Genomic DNA, 22989 nt, shown 5'->3' with positions numbered 1-22989 from the left:
CTCTCCTCTACTCTTCTTCAGCACATCCAGCAATCCTCATCTAAGAAGAGCACATGGGAGAGGCAGAGTAAGGAACATCTTCCGTGGTATGAGCCCTCACTGGAATACATCCACCATAATAAGCAGAGACTTTGCTCATTGCTAAGAACAAGATTCTTTAATCTACCCTATTTATAGAGTCTTTGTCATTAGCCATATGAATCAAGAGAAGTCTAAGGTGTTGTCAAGTTTAGAAATCCTGGCAATGTGTAATTTATTTGGAAAACAAATAGTCTGAATCTTATATAGTTAGAATGCTGGCTTTGTAAGCATTTTAGAGATGTAGATGGAAATGGAGATAAGGAACACACAATATATTAGAATGATTTCATTAACTTCTTGACACATTAAGCAAGAAATAAAATTTGTCCCTAGCCAAAGGGGCTGATTAAGATAAGGTTAAGTGATTAACTAGAGGAAATGTGCTCCATGTGCTTTAAATATTCTTCTAAGGCTCAGCAAACACATTGGTCAGCAAACATCATGAACCTGTGAATGCAGGATGTATATAATAGATTCAAGGGGTGTCTATATAGACAGGATGTATGTATAGGAGGGGTGAGGTGAGAGTGGGGGCTGAGAAGGTAATAAAATCATTATCCAGGTTTTAAATATACTTTCAAAGGTATTTTACTATATAAATTGTGATTCTGGAGATTGGTTCAAGATGGCGGAGTAGAAGGACGTGCATTCACTCACTCTTGAAAGAGCACCAGAATCACAACTGACTGCTGAACAATTGACAGGAAGACACTGGAACTCACCAAAAAAGATACCCCGCATCCAAAGACAAAGGAGAAACTGCAATGAGATGGTAGGAGGGGTGCAATCACGAAAAAATCAAATCCCATAACCACTGAGTGGCGACTCACAAACTGTAGAACAATTATAGCACAGAAATCCACCCACTGGAGTGAAGGTTCTGAGCCCCACGTCAGGCTTCCCAACCTGGGGGTCTGGCAATAGGAGGAGGAATCCCAGGAGAATCAGACTTTGAAGGCCAGCGGGATTGGATTGCAGGACTTTGACAGGACGGGGGAAAACAGGGACTCCACTCTTGGAGGGTACACACAAAGTAGTGTGTGCATCAGGACCCAGGGGGAAGGAGCAGTGACCCCATAGGAAACTGAACCAGACCTACCTGCTAGTGTTGGAGGGTCTCCTGCAGAGGTGGACAAGGACATTTGCAGCAGAAGTTATAGGAAGTACTCATTGGCATGAGCCCTCCCAGAGTCTGCCATTAGCCCCACCAAAGAGCCTGTAGCCTCCAGTGCTGGGTTGCCTCAAGCTAAACAACCAACAGGGAGGGAACTCAGCCCCACCCATCAGCAGACAAGCAGATTAAAGTTTTACTGATCTCTGCCCACCAGAGCAAAACCTTGCTCTATCCACCACCAGTCCCTCCCATCAGGAAACTTGCACAAGCCTCTTAGATAGCTCATCCACCAGACAGCAGAAAGCAGAAACAAGAAGTACAATCCTGCAGCCTGCAGAACAAAAACTACAATCACAGAAAGACAGACAAAATGAAAAGGCAGAGGACTATGTCCCAGATGATGGAATGAGATAAAATTCCAGAAAAACAATTAAATGAAGTGGAGATAGGCAACCTTCCAGAAAAAGAATTCAGAATAATGATAGTGAAGATGATGCAAGACCTCGGATAAAGGATGGAGGCAAAGATAGAGAAGATGCAAGAAATGTTTAAAAAAGACCTAGAAGAATTAAAGAACAAAAAAACAGAGAAGAACAATACAATAACTGAAATGAAAAATACACTAGAAGTAATCAATAGCAGAATAACTGAGGCAGAAGAACGGATAAGTAACCTGGAAGACAGAATGGTGGAAGTCACTGCCACAGAACAGAATAAAGAGAAAAGAATGAAAAGAAATGAAGACAACCTAAGAGACATCTGGGACAACATTAAACACACAAACGTTCGCATTATAGGGGTCCGAGAAGGAGAAGAGAGAAAGGACCCAAGAAAATATTTGAAGAGATTATAGTTGAAAACTTCCTTAATTTGGGAAAGGAAATAACCAGCCAAGTCCAGGAAGCACAGAGAGTTCCAGGCAGGATAAACCCAAGGAGAAACATGCCAAGACACATATTAATCAAACTATCAAAAATTAAATACAAAGAAAAAATATTACAAGCAGAAAGGGAAAAACAACAAATAACATACAAGGGAATCCCCATGAGGTTAACAGCTGATCGTTCAGCAGAAACTCTGCAAGCCAGAAGGGAGTGGCAGGACATATTTAAAACAATGAAAGGGAAGACCCTACAAGAAAGCATACTCTACCCAGCAAGGATCATATTCAGATTCAATGGAGAAATGAAAAGCTTTACAAACAAGCAAAAGATAAGAGAATTCAGCACCACCAAACTGGCTCTACAACAAATGCTAAAGGAACTTCTCTAAGTAGGAAACACAAGAGAAGAAAAGGACCTACAAAAACAAACCCCAAACAATTAAGAAAATGATAATAGGAACATACATATTGAGAATTACCTTAAATGTGAATGGATTAAACCATCCAACCAAAAGACACAGACTGGCTGAATGGATACAAAAACAAGACCTGTATATAAGCTGTCTACAAGAGACCCACTTCACATCTAGGGACACATACAGACTGAAAGTGAGAGGATGGAAAAAGATATTCTATGCAAATGGAAATCAAAAGAAAGCTGGAGAAGCAATACTCATACCAGAAAAAATAGACTTTAAAATAAAGAATGTTACAAGAGACAAGGAAGGACACTGCAAAATGATCAAGGGATCAATCCAAGAAGAAGATATAACAATTATAAATATATATGCACCCAACATAGGAGCACCTCAATACATAAGGCAAATGATAAGAGCTATAAAAGAGGAAATCAACAGTAACACAATAATAGTGGAGGACTTTAACACCTCACTTACACCAATGGACAGATCATCCAGACAGAAAATTAATAAGGAAACACAAGCTTTAAATGACACAGTAGACCAGAGAGATATATGTTACATATATACAATGGAATATTACTCAGCCATAAAAAGGAATGAAATTCTTCGTTCGGGTCATTTGTAAGGACATGGATGGATCTAGAGACTGTCATACAGAGTGAAGTAAGTCAGAAAGAGAAAAACAAATATCGTATATTAATGCATATATGTGGAATTTAGAAAAATGGTATAGATGAACCGGTTTGCAAGGCAACAATAAAGACACAGATATAGAGACCAAACATATGGACACCAAGGGGGGAAAGCAGCAGGGGGGGTGGGATGAACTGGGAGATTGGGATTGACATGTATACACGAATATGTATAAAATAGATAACTAATAAGAACCTGCTGTATAGCACAGGGAACTCCACTTCACTGTACAGTAGAAACTAACACAACATTGTAAAGTCACTATACCCCAATTAAAAAAAAAATTGTGATTCTACCACGTCTAAACTAGATACAGTGAATTCCAATACATAGTCAAAATCATCTGAGAGTGAAATATTTCATTTCTTCAGGTAAGTGGTAAGTAAGTATGGGTTGGGGTTTGAAGTTAGCTTTGTAATATAGCAAAGAGTAGAACAATTGTATCAATTTTAATAGACTTAACCTGCTATTTTAAATAATACTAGTCCTCTTTAATCTTGGAATAACCATATGAGTGAATACTAGCTCAGGAGCCAGATAACTGTTCCTCCTGGGAGAAGTCTCATTCCCTAATGCCAACCTCTGATTTTCAAACCATCTTATTTGACTTCAATCAATATCTCAGATTTGGCCAGTATTTTTAAAGTGCACACATTCTGGTATTGCTTGGAAGCTTTTCTTAGCTACTAATCCTTCTTGGAACCTTTATTTATTTCACATTTTGAAAATGATACACAAGATAAACTCACAGGGACCATCCCATTTATTTGTTGAAACATTTTATTAGCTTCATATCAAATGTCTTTCAATTAAAACACTTGTGATAGAGCCATTTTCCTCCTCAAAGTTACAGATCAAAAATAATTTTAATTGTCTGTAGATCTTTTTCTATACTGTGATGCCAGTTCACTGAAGGGATAAAGGATAGGACAAGGAAATATATACGTATATTTAATGTTAGTGATAAACTGAGTGGCTCTGCTGAGGAGAAGAAGAGAAGACAATAGTATAGCCAAAGAATTCCTTCTCTTGACAAGAAAGAATATCCAGGCAGATGGTTGTCATGGAATGAAATTGCATCTTTTCTTTAACTGAATCTCAGGTGGAGAAAATATTCAAAGACCTTCCCTCCAGTGGCAGCATCTTCCCCCAGCAGTTTATTGTAGGCTGCTATGAATTTTGTAAACCGTTCCTACCCCACAACTTCCTCTACAATTGCCCCTGACCCAACAGAAATCAGACCCAAATGTTGATTAGAATTCAGCTCTCAGGACGAAGGAGGATTCATGAGGGAATTATAATTTAGGATGGTAGGTATCTTGTATTTTAGCTGATAATAAGGAATCATTTTTTTGTACTAAGAAAACCATTTGTAGGTTTTCAGACTTGAAAGGGAATATATAATTCCTTCAGTTCCCTTTCCCTTTCACCCTACCTTAATAAACTCCCTTTCATATCTTTTTCAGATCAGGCTCACTTGGATGCTTGAAATGTCAGGGTGTTCCTTCCACTGGTAGCCTGTTTATTCACTTGGCTCCCAAAAGTGGATTCAGAATTCAGCAGATGAAGTCTTTCTATTGTGCTCTCCAGATAGTGAGAGTAGCAGGCGGGGCATCCTTTTTTTTTTTTTTTTATAAATTTATTTATTTATTTTTGGCTGCGTTGGGTCTTCATTGTTGCACGTGGGCTTTCTCCAGTTGCGGTGAGTGGGAGCCACTCTTCATTGTGGTGGGCGGGCCTCATTGAGGTGGCCCCTCCTTGTTGCGGAGCATGGGCTCCAGGCACGTGGGCTTCAGTAGTTGTGGCACACGAGCTCAGCCGCCCCATGGCACGTGGGATCCTCCCAGACCAGGGCTCAAACCCGTGTCCCCTGCATTGGCAGGCAGATTCTTAACCACTGCACCACCAGGGAAGTCCCCAGGCCAGACATCCTTACAGTTTCAACTAATGAGGAAACAAAATCGAAGAAGTAGCAATTCACTCAAAATAGAACAAGATTAAGGTAAGTAGAAAATATCTATATATTTAAGTTTTATGTCCCTAAATCCATTCCTTACTGGAACTAACCCCTTCCTCATCTCCTTATGGTTCTATGGAGTTATTAATCAAGGGATCTTACCATTCTTACCACAATGGTAGATACGTGACCTAGGCTTGCCAATCAGAATATCCCATCAAAGTTTGGATAGGATTGGTCAAAGATAGGCACATAACCCAATCAGCATCCTTTTGGGGTATTGATATAGATATTGGGAAAGAATAAATCTGTGGAAGCCCAGAGCTTTCAAGGTCCACCTTTGCTACTCCTTAGGGATAACCTTCCAGAAACGGAAACTGATCAGAGAAAAACAGCCAAGGGAAGAAGAAATAAAGTCCTGTGTGAGTGCTTGGATCTGGCTGTGCTTTCCATTAAATAAGCCAATACATTATCTTGTTTTAAGTTACTGTACATTTTTCCCTTAAGGGTTTCATTTCCTCTCTAGGGCATGTGTTGTAGTCTAGATTGCCTTATAACTCCCAAGATGAAACACATATCTTAAAAGAATAATGAGAGGCAAGTACCACTGAAAATAAATATTATGCTAAAATATCCAGTGAAACCTATTATACTTCTAAGTGGGGTCTCAGACAAAAAAAATCAGATAGACTAATTCTTACAAGACTTCAAAACAAGACTAGACAGCTCTCTAGAAAGAAAATCAACAGGGAACCCTAGTCTCAGCAGGGGGAAATGGGATAAATGAACAAATCTCTTCAGTCTCTGCTTACAATAATTCTATAATAATTGTTTGAAGCTGTTCTTAATTAGATTCAATTATGGGATTAGTCTGAATTATATTATGAGACACTGATTTACAGAATATAACCACTGAAGACCTAGGTGCTGAATGCAGTAAATGTGTTACAATCCTGTGTAACGAAATTACAGCAGGGACCAGAGGGATTATTGATCTATTTATAATGAATTTATGTCCAAATTGCTTTTTATTTCCAGTTAATAAATCTAACGTGGGTAGGGAAGAATTTATTTAGAAGTGGTGCCCATTCATTAAGAAGGGACAGAGAAATGTGCTGGGGAAATCCAGTTGCAGGAGCCTCTGAACTTGCAGGTTTCTGGAAAGGCAGTCTTAGAGGAGAGAACTGGAGAAGTAATATTCACCACTTACTTCATGAATTTAGTATAAAAATTTCTACAATCTTTCTTTGAGGAGTTTCTCAAAATGACATATGTGATAAAGTGCAAGGAGACATAAATATGGTATAATCTGGAAAGCAAATCAGATTCATTTCAAAAGCCATGGCTAATTCCTAGGGTGTATGTTAGTGATACTCCAATGTTGAAAAGCTGAAGGAGGTATTATGAGGGCATTTATTTCAACCTAACCCAAGAAGAAATAATATTGATAACAGTTAACTTTTGTCAAATGGTTACTATGTGCCAAGCTGTGGGCTAAACAATATACTCCTCTTAATAATATCATTATTAGCCATATATTGTAGACAAAGAGGTTGATAAAGTAAAGATGGCTAATCTTCTGGGACATAAATTTTACATCCAGTTGCAGGGAAAAATGAGTTATTTGCCTATGTATTTAAAACATGTTTATACTCATGGTGGATTGCATTAATGGCTACGATTCTTCACCATCCTGCAGCCATGATCTTTGCTAGTGATTTTGCAATTACTTTCACTGAAAAGATGTAGTATATTACTTTGCCCTGACTTTGGATTTAGCCATGTGACTTATTTTGACCAAAGAAATGTTAGTGGACTGGACATGAGCAAAAGCTTAAAGACTACTTACATGATGGGACTTACTTTCTTGGATCCCAGTTATTGTTCTTCTTCCTCACTGGTCACAAGAGGAAGATGAGAGACAGGTGGATTCCAGCTGAGCTGCCCCAGCCAAGTCCTGACCATGTCGGTCAACTCCTATCTACCTGGGAGTCCCTTAGTCCAATCAAGTTGACACATAAAATTAACTATTATAGGGTTAGATTACAAAATTTGGTGTCAGAGAGACTTGGATTCAATTCTTTTCTCTATCACTTTTTAAACTGTGGGAACTTCTGCAAATCACTTGAATTGTTGTTTCCCCATCTGAAAAAAAGGGGCTCCATCTCCCTCATGCTCTAGCTGGAAGGAGTAAATGAGTTACATGTGTGAACTGTTTAGGCTGAGATTAACACATAACTATTTTGATAATTTATAGTTATTATCATTATCCTCATTATTTCTGGAATAAGCATAAAATCTATACCCATGCTGTCCCATCATCAAATTTCTTACACCTGTTGGGATGTTAAACATACACCCTAAGAGTTAGTTATAGATCTTGCAATACCACTCCTGGGCATATATCCAGAGAAAACCATAATTTGAAAAGACACATGCACCCCAATGTTCACTACAGCACTATTTACAATAGCCAAGACATGGAAGCAACCTAAATGTCCATTGATAGATGAATGGATAAAGAAGATGTGGTGTATATATATATATATATATATATATATAATGTAATACTACTCAGCCATAAAAAAAGAATGAAAAATAATGCCATTTGCCACAACATGGATGGACCTAGAGATTATTATACTAAGAGATTTCTATACTAAGTCAAGTAATCCAAACAGAGAAAGACAAATATCATAATATCTCACCTATATGTGGAATCTAAAACAAGATACAAATGAATTTATTTACAAAACAAAAAGAGACTCACAGACATAGAAAACAAACTTATGGTTAACAAGGAGAAAGGGCAGTGGGGGGAGGGATAAATTAGAAGGTTGGGATTAACATATACACACTACTACATATAAAGTCGATAACCAACAAAGCCCTACTGTATAAAACAGGAAACTATTCTCTATTTTGTAATAACCTAAAGCTATTAGGGAAAAGAATCTAAAAAGTCATATATATATATATATATATATATATATATATATATATGACTGAATCACTGTGCTGTACACGTGAAACTACCATGATATTATAAATTAAGTATACTTCAATTTTTTAAAAAGTAGCCTCTGAGAAGAGAACTGGGATATAAAGAAGACGTTGTATGCTTTTAAAAATACTGATTTAAGGGGGCACCTTCAAGATGGTGGAGGAGTAAGATGTGGAGATCAACTTCCTCCCCACAAATATATCAAAACTACATCTAAATGTGGAACAATTCCTACAGAACACCTACTGAATGCTGGCAGAAGACCTCAGACTTCCCAAAAGGCAAGAAACTCCCCCACATACCTGGGTAGGGCAAAAGAAAAAAGGAACAACAAAGACAAAAGAATAAGGATGGGACCTGCACCTCAGGGAAGGAGCTGTGAAGGAGGAAAAGTTACCACACACCAGGAAGCCTCTTCACTGGCAGAGATGGAGGGGTGGACAGGGCGGAAGCTTTGGAACCATGGAGGAAAGCACAGCAACAGGGGTGCAGAGGGCAAAACGAAGAGATTCCTGGACAGAGGATTGGTGAAGACCAGCACTCACCAGCCTGAAAGGCTTGTCTGCTCACCTGCCAGGGTGGGTGGGGGCTGGGAGTTGAGGCTAGGGCTTCGAAGGTCAGATCCCAGGGAGAGAACTGGGGTTGGCTGAGTGAACATAGCCTGAAGGGGGCTAGTGCACCACAGCTAGCTAGGAGGGTGTCCAGGAAAAAGTCTGGACCTGGCTAAGAAGCAAGAGACCATTGTTTTGGGGTGCACGAGGAGAGGGGATTCAGAGCACCACCTAAATAAACTCCAGAGATGGGCGTGAGCCTTAGCTATCAGCGCAAACCCCAGAGACAGGCATGAGATGCTAAGGCTGCTGCTCTAGGCACCAAGAAGCCTGTGTGCAAGCACAGGTCACTATCCACATCTCCCCTCCCAGGAACCTGTGCAGCCCGCCACTGCAAGGTTCTGTAATCCAGGGACAGCTTCCCTGGGAGAATACACATTGTACCTCAGGCTGGTGCAACATCACGCTGGCCTCTGCCACTGCAGTCTCGCCCCGCATTCCATACCTCTCCATCCCCCCGACCTGAGAGAGCCAGAGCCCCCTAATCAACTGCTCCTTTAACCCTGTCCTTTCTGGGCAGGGAACAGATGCCCTCAGGCGACCTACATGCAGAGGCGGGGCCAAATCCAAAGCTGAGCCCCAGAGCTGTGCAAACAAACAAGAGAAATGGAAATTTCTCCCAGCAGCCTCAGGAGCAGGGGATTAAACCTCCACAATCAACTCAATGTACCCTGAATCTGTGGAATACCTGAATAGACAATGAATCATCCCAAAATTGAGGCAGTGGACTTTGGGAGCAACTGTAAACTTGAGGTTTGCTTTCTGCATCTAATTTGTCTCTGTTTTTGTTTATCTTAGTTTAGTATTTAGAGTTTATTATCATTGGTAGATTTGTTTATTGATTTGGTTGCTCTCTTCCTTTTTTTAAAATATATATATATATTTTTTTTTTTCCTTTTTCTCTTTTTGTGAGTGTGTATGTGTATGGTTCTTTGTGTGATTTTGTATGTACAGCTTTGCTTTTGCTATTTCTCCTACGGTACTGACTGTCGGGTATTTTTTGTTTCTTTTTTTTTAGTATAGTTTTTAGCGCTTATTATCATTGGTGGATTGTTTTTTGGCTTGGTTGCTCTCTTCTTTCTTTCTCTCTTTCTTTTTTTTAATTACTTTTTTATTTTCAATAATTTTTTTCTATTTTAAAAACTTTATTTTCTTTCTTTCTTCCTTTCTTCTTTCCTTCCTTCCTTCCTTCCTTTCTTTCTTTCTTTCTTTCTTTCTTTCTTTCTTTCTTTCTTTCTTTCTTTCTTTCTTTCTTTCTTTCTTTCTTTCTTTCTTTCTTTCTTTCTTTCTTTCTCTTTCTTATTTTCTCACTTTGCTTCTGAGCCGTGTGGCTGACAGTGTTTAGGTGCTCCGGCCAGGTGTCAGGCATGTGTCCCTGAGGTGGGAGAGCCGAATTCAGGACATTGGTCCACCAGAGACCTCCTGGCTCCATGTACTATCAAACGGCGAAAGCTCTCCCAGAGATCTCCAATTCAACACTAAGACCCAGCTCCACTGAACGACCAGCAAGCTACAGTGCTGGACACCCTATGCCAAACAACTAGCAAGAAAGGAACACAACGCCACCCATTAGCAGAGAGGCTGCCTAAAATAATAATAAGTTCACAGACACCCCAAAACATACCACCAGACGTGGTCCTGCCCAAGAGAAAGGCAAGATTTAGCTTCACCCACCAGAACACAGACACCAGTCCCATCCACCGGGAAGCCTACACAACCCACTTAACCACCTGAACCCACTGGGAGCAGACACCAAAAACAATGGGAACGATGACCCAGCAGCCTGTGAAATGGAGACCCAAATACAGTAAGTTAAGCAAAATAAGAAGACAGAGAAATACACAGCAGATGAAGTAGCAAGGTAAAAACCCACCAGACCAAAAATATGAAGAGGAAATAGGCAGTCTCCCTGAAAAAGAATTCAGAGTAATTATAGTAAAGATGACCCAAAATCTTGGAAATAGAATGGAGAAAATACAAGAAACGTTCAACAAGGACCTAGAAGAACTAAAGAGCAAACAGACAATGATGAACAACACAATAACTGAAATTAAAAATTCTCTAGAAGGAATCAATAGCAGAATAACCAAGGCAGAAGAACGCATAAGTGACCTGGAAGATAAAATAGTGGAAATAACTATCACAGAGTAGAATAAAGAAAAAAGAATGAAAAGAATTGAGGACAATCTCAGAGACCTCTGGGACAACACTGAATACACCAACATTCAAATTATAGGGGTCCCAGAAGAAGAAGAGAAAAAAAAAGGGACTGAGAAAATATTTGAAGAGATTATACTTGAAAACTTCCCTGATATAGGAAAGGAAATAGTCAAGCAAGTCCAGGAAGCACAGAGAGTCCCATACAGGATAAATCCAAGGAGAAACACGCCAAGACACATATTAATCAAACTATCAAAAATTAAATACAAAGAAAAATTATTAAAAGCAACAAGGGAAAAGCAACAAATAATACACAAGGGAATGCCCTTAAGGTTAACAGCTGATCTTTCAGCAGAAACTCTTCAAGCCAGAAGGGAATGGCAGGACATATTTAAAGTGATGAAAGGGAAAAACCTACAACCAAGATTATTCTACTCAGCAAGGATCTCATTCAGATTTGACAGAGAAATTAAAACCTTTACAGACAAGCAAAAGCTAAGAGAATTCAGCACCACCAAACCAGCTTTACGACAAATGATAAAGGAACTTCTCTAGGCAGGAAACACAAGAAAAGGAAAAGACCTACAATAACAAACCCAAAACAATTAAGAAAATGGTAATAGGAACATACATATTGATAACTACCTAAAATGTAAATGGATTAAATGCTCCAACCAAAAGACATAGGTTGACTGAATGGATACAAAAACAAGACCCGTATATATGCTGTCTACAAGAAACCCACTTCAGACCTAGGGACACATACAGATTGAAAGTGAGGGGATGGAAAAAGATATTCCATGCAAATGGAAATCAAAAGAAAGGTGGAGTAGCAATTCTCATATCAGACAAAATAGACTTTAAAACAAAGACTATTACAAGAGACAAAAAAGGACACTACATAATGATCAAAGGATCAATCCAAGAAGATATAACAATTGTAAATATTTATGCACCCAAAATAGGAGCACCTCAATACATAAGGCAAATACTAACAGCCATAAAAGGGGAAATCAAGAGTAACACAAACATAGTATGGGACTTTAACACTCCACTTTCACCTATGGACAGATCATCCAAAATGAAAATAAATAAGGAAACACAAGCTTTAAATGATATATTAAACAAGATGGACTTAATTGATATTTATAGGACATTCCATCCAAAAACACCAGATTACACTTCTCAAGTGTACACAGAACATTCTCCAGGATAGATCACATCTTGGGTCACAAACCAAGCCTTGGTAAATTTAAGAAAATTGAAATTGTGTCAAGAATCTCCTCCTACCACAACGCTCTGAGACAAGAAATAAATTACAGGAAAAAAAATGTAAAAAACACAAACACATGGAGGCTAAACACTACACTAATAAATAACCAAGAGATCACAGAGAAATCAAAGAGAAAATCAAAAAATACCAAGAGACAAATGACAGTGAAAACACAATGATCCAAAACCTATGGGATGCAGCAAAAGCAGTTTTAAGAGGGAAGTTTATAGCAATACAAGCCTACCTCAAGAAACAAGGAACATCTCAAATAAACCACCTAACCTTACACCTAAAGCAATTAGAGAAAGGAGAACAAAAAAACCCTAAAGTTAGTAGAAGGAAAGAAATCAGAAACATCAGATCAGAAATAAATGAAAAGGAAATGAAGGAAATGATAGCAAAGATCATTAAAACAAAAAGCAGGTTCTTTGAGAAGATAAACAAAATTGATAAAGCATTTGCCAGACTAATCCAGAAACAAAGGGAGAAGACTCAAATCAATAGAATTAGAAATGTAAAAGGAGAAGTAACAACTGACACTGCAGAAATACAAAGGATCATGAGAGATTACTACAAGCAACTACATGCCAATAAAATGGACAACCTGGAAGAAATGGACAAATTCTTTGAAAAGCACAAACTTCTGAGTTTGAACAAGGAAGAAATAGAAAATATAAACAGACCAATCACAAGCACTGAAACTGAAACTGTGATTAAAAATCTTCCAAGAAAAAAAAGCCCAGGACCAGATGGCTTCACAGGCAAATTCTATCAGACATTTAGAGAAGAGCTAACACCTATCCTTCTCAAACTCTTCCAAAATATAGCAGAGGGGGGAACACTCCCAAACTCATTCTATGAGGCCACCATCACTCCTATACCAAAACCAGACAAAGATGTCACAAGAAAAAGAAAACTACAGGCCAATATCACTGATGAACATAGATGCAAAAATCCTTAACAAAACACTAGCAAACAGAATCCAACAGCACATTAAAAGGATCATACACCATGATCAAGTGAGGTTTATCCCAGGAATGCAAGGATTCTTCAATATATGCAAATTAATCAATGTTATAAACCATATTAACAAATCGAAGGGAAAAAACCATATGATCATCTCAATAGATGCAGAAAAAGCTTTTAACAAAATTCAACACCCATTTATGATAAAAACCCGCCAGAAAGTAGGCATAGAGGGAACTTACCTCAACATAATAAAGGCCATATATGAAAACCCACAACCAACATCCTTCTCAATGGTGAAAAACTGAAACCATTTCCACTAAGATCAGGAACAAGACAAGGTTGCCCACTCTCGCTACTATTATTCAACATAGTTTGGGGAGTTTTAGCCACAGCAATCAGAGAAGAAAAAGAAGTAAAAGGAATCCAAATCAGAAAAGAAGAAGTAAAACTGTCACTGTTTGCAGATGACATGTCACTATATATAGAGAATCCTAAAGATGTTACCAGAAAACTACTAGAGCTAATCAATGAATTTGGTAAGGTAGCAGGATACAAAATTAATGCGCAGAAATCTCTTGCATTGCTATACACTAATGATGAAAAATCTGAAAAAGAAATTAAGGAAACACTCCCATTTACCATTGCAACAAAAAGAATAAAATACCTAGCAATAAACCTACCTAAGGAGACAAAAGACCTGTATGCAGAAAACTATAAGACACTGATGAAAGATATTAAAGATGATACAAACAGATGGAGAGATATACCATGTTCTTGGATTGGAAGAATCAACATTGTGCAAATGACTATACTACCCAAAGCAATCTACAGATTCAGTGCAATCCCTATCAAACTACCAATGGCATTTTCATAGAACTAGTGCAAAAAATTTCACAATTTGTATGGAAACAAAAAAGACCCCAAATAGCCAAAGCAATCTTGAGACAGAAAAACAGAGCAGGATGAATCTGGCTCCTGGACTTCAGACTATACTACAAAGCTACAGTAATCAAGGCAGTCTGGTACTGGCACAAAAACAGAAATATAGATCAATGGAATAGGATAGAAAGCCCAGAGATAAACCTATGCACATATGGTCACTTTGTCTTTGATAAAGGAGGCAAGAATATACAATGCAGAAAAGACAGCCTCTTCAATAAGTGGTGCTGGGAAAACTGGGCAGCTACATGTAAAAGGATGAAATTAGAACACTCCCTGACACAATACACAAAAATAAACTCAAAATGGATTAAAGACTTAAATGTAAGGCCAGACACTATAGAACTCTTAGAGGAAAACATAAGCAGAACATTCCATGACATAAATCATAGCAAGATACTATTTGAATCACCTCCTAGGGAAATGGAAATAAAAACAAAAATAAACAAATGGGACCTAATGAAACTTAATAGCTTTTGCACAGCAAAGGAAACCATAAACCAGATGAAAAGACAACCCTCAGAATGGGAGAAAATATTTGCAAATGAAGCAACTGACAAAGGATTAATCTCTAAAATATACAGGCAGCTCATGCAGCTCGATATCAAAAAAAATAAAAAACGCAATCCAAAAATGGGCAGAAGACCTAAATAGACTTTTCTCCAAAGAAGATATACAGATTGCCAACAAACACATGAAAGGATGCTCAACATCACTAATCATTAGAGAAATTCAAATCAAAACTACAATGAGGTATCACCTCACACAGGTCAGAATGGCCATCTTAAAAAAATCTACAGACAATAAATGCTGGAGAGGGTGTGGAGAAAAGGGAACCCTCATGCACTGTTGGAGGGAATGTAAATTGATACAGCCACTATGGAGAACAGTATGGAGGTTCCTTAAAAAACTTAAACTCGAACTACCATATGACCCAGATTTCACTACTGGGCATATACCCTAAGAAAACTATAATTCAAAAGGAGTCATGTATCACAATGTTCATTGCAGCTTTATTTACAATAGCTAGGACATAGAAGCAACCTAAGTGTCCATCGACAGATTAATGGATAAAGAAGATGTGGCACATATATACAGTGGAATATTACTCAGCCATAAAAAGAAATGAAATTGAGTTATTTGTAGTGAGGTGGATGGACCTAGAGACTGTCATACAGAGTAAAGAAGTCAGAAAGGGAAAAACAAATACCATATGCTAACACATATATATGGAATCTAAAATAAAAAAAAAAGGTTCTGAAGAACCTAGGGGCAAGACAGGAATAAAGACCCAGATGTAGAGAATGGACTTGAGGACACGGGGTGGGGGAAGGGTAAGCTGGGACAAAGTGAGAGAGTGGCATGGACATATATGCACTACCAAATGTAACATAGATAGCTATGTTATGGGAAGCTGCCGCATAGCCCAGGGAGATCAGCTGGGTGCTTTGTGTCCACCTAGAGGGGTGGGATAGGGAGGGCGGGAGGGAGATGCAAGAGGGAGGAGATATGGGGATATATGTATATGTATAGCTGATCCAGTTTGGTATACAGCAAAAACTAACACACCATTGTAAAGCAATTATACTCCACTAAAGATGTTAAAAACAATATTTATTAAAAACAAAACCCTATGAATGTTAAAAAAAAAAAGAGTTAGTTACAGCCCATACTAAGGTTACCAATGTGTTTTCCTAGAATATACATTGTAACAGGCCAAATTCTAATATTTTTGCCTTCTCACCCTGAGTATATGTAGGACACTATATGATCATTCTTGAGTATTGTTTCCACGGAAAGGGAGAAATTAGAAAATCACTTTGCCTAGGTCATTTTTTTTTTTTAGGTAGCAAAGCAGCCAAGAGGGGGAACAACTGTCCCCTACTCTCCAAATCTATGTCTCCTATAGACAATTTCTCTGAGAAATAAACCAAGGCCCTTTGTCTCACGTCTGTCATACCTTTTAACTAAGGTTTACAAAATAATATTTTCAATGCCCTTGAAGGTGTGATCTTCTCTCTCATATGCCAAGCACATCTGTTGAATACAAAGGGACCTGATTGCTTTCCCAAAGTTGACTCAGCAAGAGCACTCAGAACTCAGTTAAGGCCCCAGGAAGGCAAGTGTCGGGAGTTCATGCTTTGCCCTTGGGAAGAAATCTCCTCCTGCTTACATTATTAGAAAATAATTCCTAACTGGAAAAGCAGTAAAAGGGCCTCAGGAGCCCAATCCTCCTCCATCTTGAGAAAAGAGGTTGGAATGAAATCAATGCTAATGTTACAATAAAGTTGTTATTCAATAGAAGAAAAATTGGAAGTTTGAATAACGAGTATTACAGCCGCTGCCTGTTCCTAAAAGCATGTTCATACAGGGCAGATACTGATTACAGCATGCTGTATTTATGTAATCTAACAGAAATAAGTTAATTTATTGACAGAGAGAAGAGAATGGATCTCAGAAAACAAGAGCCAGTGACATGTTACAACTTTTCTTTCTTTCTCTTGGTTTAACATATTTGTAAGCTGCCACTCGTTATAATAATTGACAAAACTGTGCAGACGTTTTGCTTTCTGGAAAGTTGGATGTCATATGTCATGCTTAAGATCCATCAGTAATGAGTTAAATTGCGCTATTGGACTTGTGGAGGCACTTCTGTTCTTAGCCTAATGATTTGTTTATTTAACCATTTTTGTTAGAGACAGCCCATAAAAAAGGAGATTTGATTTTAAAAATTAATCTTGAGAATTAAAAGTGTAAATACAAATACAGTGTTTTGTGGCCAATTCAGTTCTCAATCAATACCATTTTGAAATGCTAACTGTAATGAAGACAATGGACACTAATTAAATAAGCAAGATACACATCATCATGAAAAGGCCAACTTAACAGACCCAGCTTATTAATTTTCTGATGGTTATATTTAGAACAATAGCAACAAAATAAGTCTTTTGCATCCATCGAACCTCTGCGCAGGCTTTCAGTACTAGATGTTATAAAATAGACAAATCTTCTAAACATGCCAGTCAATCGGAGGTATATTTACAAGATGATTAACTCTCAGGTCTTTATAAGGTCTTTGGAAGCCTTCAGAAATTAGCTTCCCCCTATGTTTTCTTATAAGACATTGCTTAAAATAATCTCACCCACTAATAATTAATATTTCTTGACCCTTCTATGCCTAAAGTTAGATAGCCCAGGGTTCAAGTGCAAAGTCTCCCACTTGTTAGCTGTGTGATTCTGATATCTTTTATACCTCTGTAAGCTTGGCACAAATAAGTATTAACATCTATTAGCTTCTATTATTATATTATTATTATTACTATAACAGCCATCCATGCTGGCTGTTCAATGATGGTTTCATCACTTCTTGTTCTACTCTGATCCCTCTATCTGACCATGCATGTGCATTCAATCTTACTTTAGTTTGTGCACTTACTCAGTGCTTATGCTTGGGTCAGAGTGTGCCTTGCCACTCTGCACTTCAACCTTGTCACTTGGTAGATGGAAGATTGCAGAGGGTAAAAAGGGTCATCGTTATTTTGTGAGCCCATTATACAGCAGACATCTCACTAACCATGTAGCAAATGTTATCTTATCATCATTTAACTCTTATAGAACTGTTAGGTAGGTGTTATTACCTCCATTTTTAAAATGAAGAAATTGAAATTTTAAAATGGCAAGGTAACTTGCCCCAAGTCACAAAGGAACAATTGGTAAGATTCTGACTCAAGTCAAAGTCTCCACATCATGAAAACTTACTTTATGATGTCAGACTGTTTTCAGATGTCAGGAGCTCAGTCCATTAACTAACTCAGTGCCTAAGATAACACTAAATGTTTAGTAAATAATATTTCTGATGGCTGTTACAGTAATAATAATGATATAATAATAGAAGCTAATAGATATTAACACTTATTTGTGCCAAGCTTACAGAGGTAAAAAAGATATCAGAATCACACAGCTAATAAGTGGGAGAATTTGCACTTGAACCCTGGGCTATCTAACTCTGAAAACCATATCTTAAATTCCTATGTCATAGTACTCCCCTAAAGCCTTAGCAGTATAAATTAACATCCTCAGAAGGAAGGCTGATGGGAAGGCCAACACGCTTTAAAAATAAGCTTTATTTTGCTAAGGTCCTTGAGGATCTGTATATTTCATAATTGGAACCGCATCTGCACTCCCTGTGACTGGTTTTCAGTGAGTGTAAAGGTTGCTAGTCCTGTTCGTATCCTGACGTTGTTTGTTCATGATTACACATTCCATTTAGGTTGATTTCTCAACACTCAGCATCCTGTGGGTGCTCTATTGGAACTACCAACTGACTTACAAATACAGAAATTTCTGTTGGTTTTGTGATTTTCTTTATTCACAGACATATTTTGGTCACATTTTAGCCACTTACTCCTTAGCCTCTGCTTGCATAATTACTCCTCCTTATATATAGGACCTTGCAATTTTTTTTTTTCTGCTACGTATCTTTATTTATTTATTTTTTATTTATTTTTCTTCCATAACTGAGATTTTATTGGTTGTTTTGAGAATCAGTACTCAGACATTTCAATTTGTACACAATTCTTTTTTTTAAAGTTAATTAATTAAATAATTTATTTTTGGCTGTGCTGGGTCTTTGTTGTGGTGCCTGGGCTTCTCATTGTGGTGGTTTCTCTTTGTTGCAGACCACTGTCTCTAGGCACGTGGGCTTCAGTAGTTGCAGCATGTGGCTCCGTAGTTGTGGCACACGGACTTAGTTGCTCTGCGGCATGTGGGATCTTCCCGGACCAGGGCTCGAATTCCTGTCCCCTGCATTGGCAGGCGTATTCGTAACCACTGCACCACCAGGGAAGTCCCTGTACACAATTCTTAGCATACGTACCAAAAATCTAAAAAATCATGTAGTTATGGTTCTTTTCTGAACAGTTATTGCAGTGACTTTCCAGCTTAAAATTTGGAGGCAAATTTTCCTTAACAGGATAGCAAGTACCAATATCTTCAAATATTGATATGCTGTTCCATCATAAGTCCCACTAACTCACAATTTAATATCATATACTGTACATACTCAAATTGTCAATCGTTCACAGTACATTAACAAAGTTACTAGAACTGTACTACCGCGACCAAAGATGTTACAGAGCACACAAAATTCTGACCAGGAGAACCAAGATCAAGGAGTGAGTGGTTTGCTTTAGGAAGAATTCTACCAAAAACAATATGGGAAGAGAAGTAATTTAAAGTTGGGGGTGGGAGGATGGGATGAATTGGGAGATTGGGATTGACATATATACACTACTGATACTATGTATAAAATAGATAGCTAATGAGAACCTACCGCACAGCACAGGGAACTCTATAACCAGTGTTCCGTGGTGACCTAAATTAGAAGGAAATCCAAAAAAGAGGGGATGCATGAATATGTACAGCTGATTCACCTTGCCGCACAGTGTAAACCAACACAACACTGTAAAGCAACCACACTCCAACAAAAATTAAAAAAGAAAAAAAGTGTTCAAGACATTAAATGCACAACTGACTCCAAACTGCCATTCAGTATGCTTTGTATTATAGGATATAAAAGCTACCCCCATTTGTGGAATGTTAAGCTGACACCGAAGACAATCAAAGCCTCCCATATTCAATATCCCACTATTTTCTGGTTGTACCAAAAAATAAACAACTAGCAAATGATTTCACCTCTTAAAAAAAAAAAAATTTACCCTTAAAAAAATTTTAAGGGTAAAAAATTTGGGATGAGGGGGGATTCCCTCCTTTTTAAAAATGTTTCTAGAGCTACTAAAAAACTGGCAAAATAAACTCAAAATGGATTAAAGACCTAAGTGTAAGGCCAGACACTATCAAACTCTTAGAGGAAAACATAGGCAGAACACTGTATGACATAAGTCACAGCAAGATCCTTTTTGACCCAGGTCCTAGAGAAATGGAAATAAAAACACAAATAAACAAATGGGACCTAATGAAACTTAAAAGCTTTTGCACAGCAAAGGAAACCATAAACAAGACCAAAAGACAACCCTCAGAATGGGAGAAAATATTTGCAAATGAAGCAACGGACAAAGGATTAATCTCCAAGATTTACAAGCAGCTCATGCAGCTCAATAACAAAAAAACAAACAACCCAATCCAAAAATGGGCAGAAGACCTAAATAGACATTTCTCCAAAGAAGAGATACAGATTGCCAACAGACACATGAAAGAATGCTCAACATCTTTAATCATTAGAGAAATGCAAATCAAAACTACAATGTGGTATCACCTCACACTGGTCAGAATGGCCATCATCAAAAAATCTAGAAACAATAAATGCTGGAGAGGGTGTGGAGAAAAGGGAACACTCTTGCACTGTTGGTGGGAATGTAAATTGATACAGCCACTATGGAGAACAGTATGGAGGTTCCTTAAAAAACTAAAAATAGAACTACCATATGACCAGCAATCCCACTACTGGGCATATACCCTGAGAAAACCATAATTCAGAAAGAGTCATGTACCAAAATATTCATTGCAGCTCTGTTTACAATAGCCAGGACATGGAAGCAACCTAGGTGTCCATCATCGGATGAATGGATAAAGAAGATGTGGCACATATATACAATGGAATATTACTCAGCCATAAAAAGAAATGAAATGGAGGTGTTTGTAATGAGGTGGATGGAGTTAGAGTCTGTCATACAGAGTGAAGTAAGTCAGAAAGAGAAAAACAAATACAGTATGCTAACACATATATATGGAATCTAAGGGAAAAAAAAAAAAAAAAAAAAGAGGTCATGAAGAACCTAGTGGCAAGATGGGAATAAAGACACAGACCTACTAGAGAATGGACTTGAGGATATGGGGAGGGGGAGGGGTGAGATGTGACAGGGTGAGAGAGTGTCATGGACATATATACACTACCAAATGTAAAATAGATAACTAGTGGGAAGCAGCCGCATAGCACAGGGAGATCAGCTCGGTGCTTTGTGACCACCTAGAGGGGTGGGATAGGGAGGGTGGGAGGGAGGGAGATGCAAGAGGGAAGAGATATGGCAACATATGTATATGTGTAACTGATTCACTTTGTTGTAAAGCAGAAGCTAGCACACCATTGTAAAGCAATTATACTTCAATAAAGATGTTTAAAAAAAAAAAAACTGGCATTTACAAAATAGTTGATAAAAATATTCCTCTGGATTGTGCAAGAGAGACAGGGACCACTGATAAGACCAGGTGTGTGATATTAATCAGACATGGCTTCTTTCTTTCCGGCTTCATGAGAAGCTGGGCTCTCCTCGTTTTTAGTTTCTCCATTTTTGCAGGTACCTCTTCTTTAGTCTCTTGGTTAGCCGCTTCAGCCTGTTTTCCCTTTGCTCCCCTTTTCCCTTTTGTTTGCACGTTTGTCTGAAGATTTATTCTTTCCTGCCGCCTTTTTGGGCTTCGTTTCCTCTTTTGCAGGAGCCGGTTTAGCTGACAACCTCGCCGATCTCCTCTTGGGCTCCTCCTTCGCCGCCCCATCGGCAGAGCTGAGCTTCCTCTCGGGCACCGTGGCGGCGGTGAAGCTGCCGCTTCCCGCCGCCCTGCTGCATATCGCGGCTGCCGGGCGACTCGGCGGAGAATGCCGGCGGGGACAAGAGCTGCTGCGGCCGAGGGGGTGGCCCGGCCCACCCAACCTGACAAAACCCGCCGGCCCAGACCTTGCACTTTCCTTCTTCTTCTCTCCGGTCATCTTTTATGTTGGTCAGATCATCATGGTCACACACAAGCGGTCACTGGTGTTATGACCTTTAGCATCAGAAGAGTCATTCAGGGGCAGTAAAAGTAAAAGTTAAAAATCACTTGCCACTTTCAGTAAAGGAAGAAAAATGTAGCTTAAAAAGACGTTTATGAAGTAAGCTAAGCTTTTAAAAATTTCTGTATGGTTCAGACTGGGATGGTGTAAATATACTGTACATCCATGGGCAATTATAAATTAAACCTGAGCTGTGAAATGTGACCTCTTTACCTACCTGATCATGAACAAACGTGAGAAAGAAAAACACTTAGATTTGAATTTCTTTTTTAATTCTTCTACATCTCACAGTTTGGCAGAATTGCTAATAAGGAGTGAAATGTCCAAAGAGGTTGCCTCAGAAAGGCAGAGAAGCAAAGAGTCTGTATGATCCACACTGAATAATTATCTCTCAAGAAATCAGATGTGCGATGTGCTGCCTAATTATAGGAAATGGCAAATTGAGAAAAACACTGTAGTCATGAAAAGTCCCCAGAAGATATCTGACAATGTCCCAGAAATCTGTTTCCATTCCAAATGCTGCCAATTCTTAATGTGGGGGAAATGGGAGAAGAAAATCAAACTTTGAATCTCCTTGTAAGTCATGAAATCAAACTCAATGGACAAAAGGTTGCTCTTGCCTGGGTTATGACACCAGCTGTCTGAAGGGACTGTTCTAATTATCGCTAGTCCTATTCGTTCCAAGGTTATTTTTTTTGCTTAAACGTGACCATATATGGACATGTTCCCCTGAGAACTGCAGTTAATGCGTTTTCTTTCCCTAGGTACACAGCTGATATTAAGAAAGTATGCTGTGTTCCCTGCTAGAATCAAAAGGATAAGAGGGCATTGAGAATAGTGATAGAAATTTTATATAACCTAAGGGAGTGTTTTGGAGTCTGAGGCACAAAGGTCCCTGATTAAGCACTGAATTAAGAGCATGCCCTAGACAATTACTACTTGAAGGAATGGGCAGAACATCTGCAGAATGGGGGTCACTGTAGCAGGTTAGCCCATGAGAGCTTCAATATCCAATGACTAAAAGCAGTTCTGAGATTGAGGACCAACCGTGTTTGCACAATAGAATCTTCTAGGGAATTTTTTTTTAAAGTACTTATGCT

The 22989-nt window shown here is 38.5% G+C and overlaps 1 pseudogene; it reads right to left on the bottom strand.

The window, feature by feature from the left end:
- Window positions 1-19684: 19684 nt before the first annotated feature.
- On the bottom strand, window positions 19685-21826 carry LOC133099801 (uncharacterized; annotated as a pseudogene).
- Between the last annotated feature and the right edge of the window lie 1163 nt (window positions 21827-22989).

Source organism: Eubalaena glacialis, chromosome 10 (assembly GCF_028564815.1).
Source record: "Eubalaena glacialis isolate mEubGla1 chromosome 10, mEubGla1.1.hap2.+ XY, whole genome shotgun sequence".
NCBI lineage: Eukaryota > Metazoa > Chordata > Mammalia > Artiodactyla > Balaenidae > Eubalaena > Eubalaena glacialis.
The sequence above is the reverse complement of the archived record's forward strand: the minus strand, read 5'-3'. Positions and strand labels throughout refer to the sequence as shown.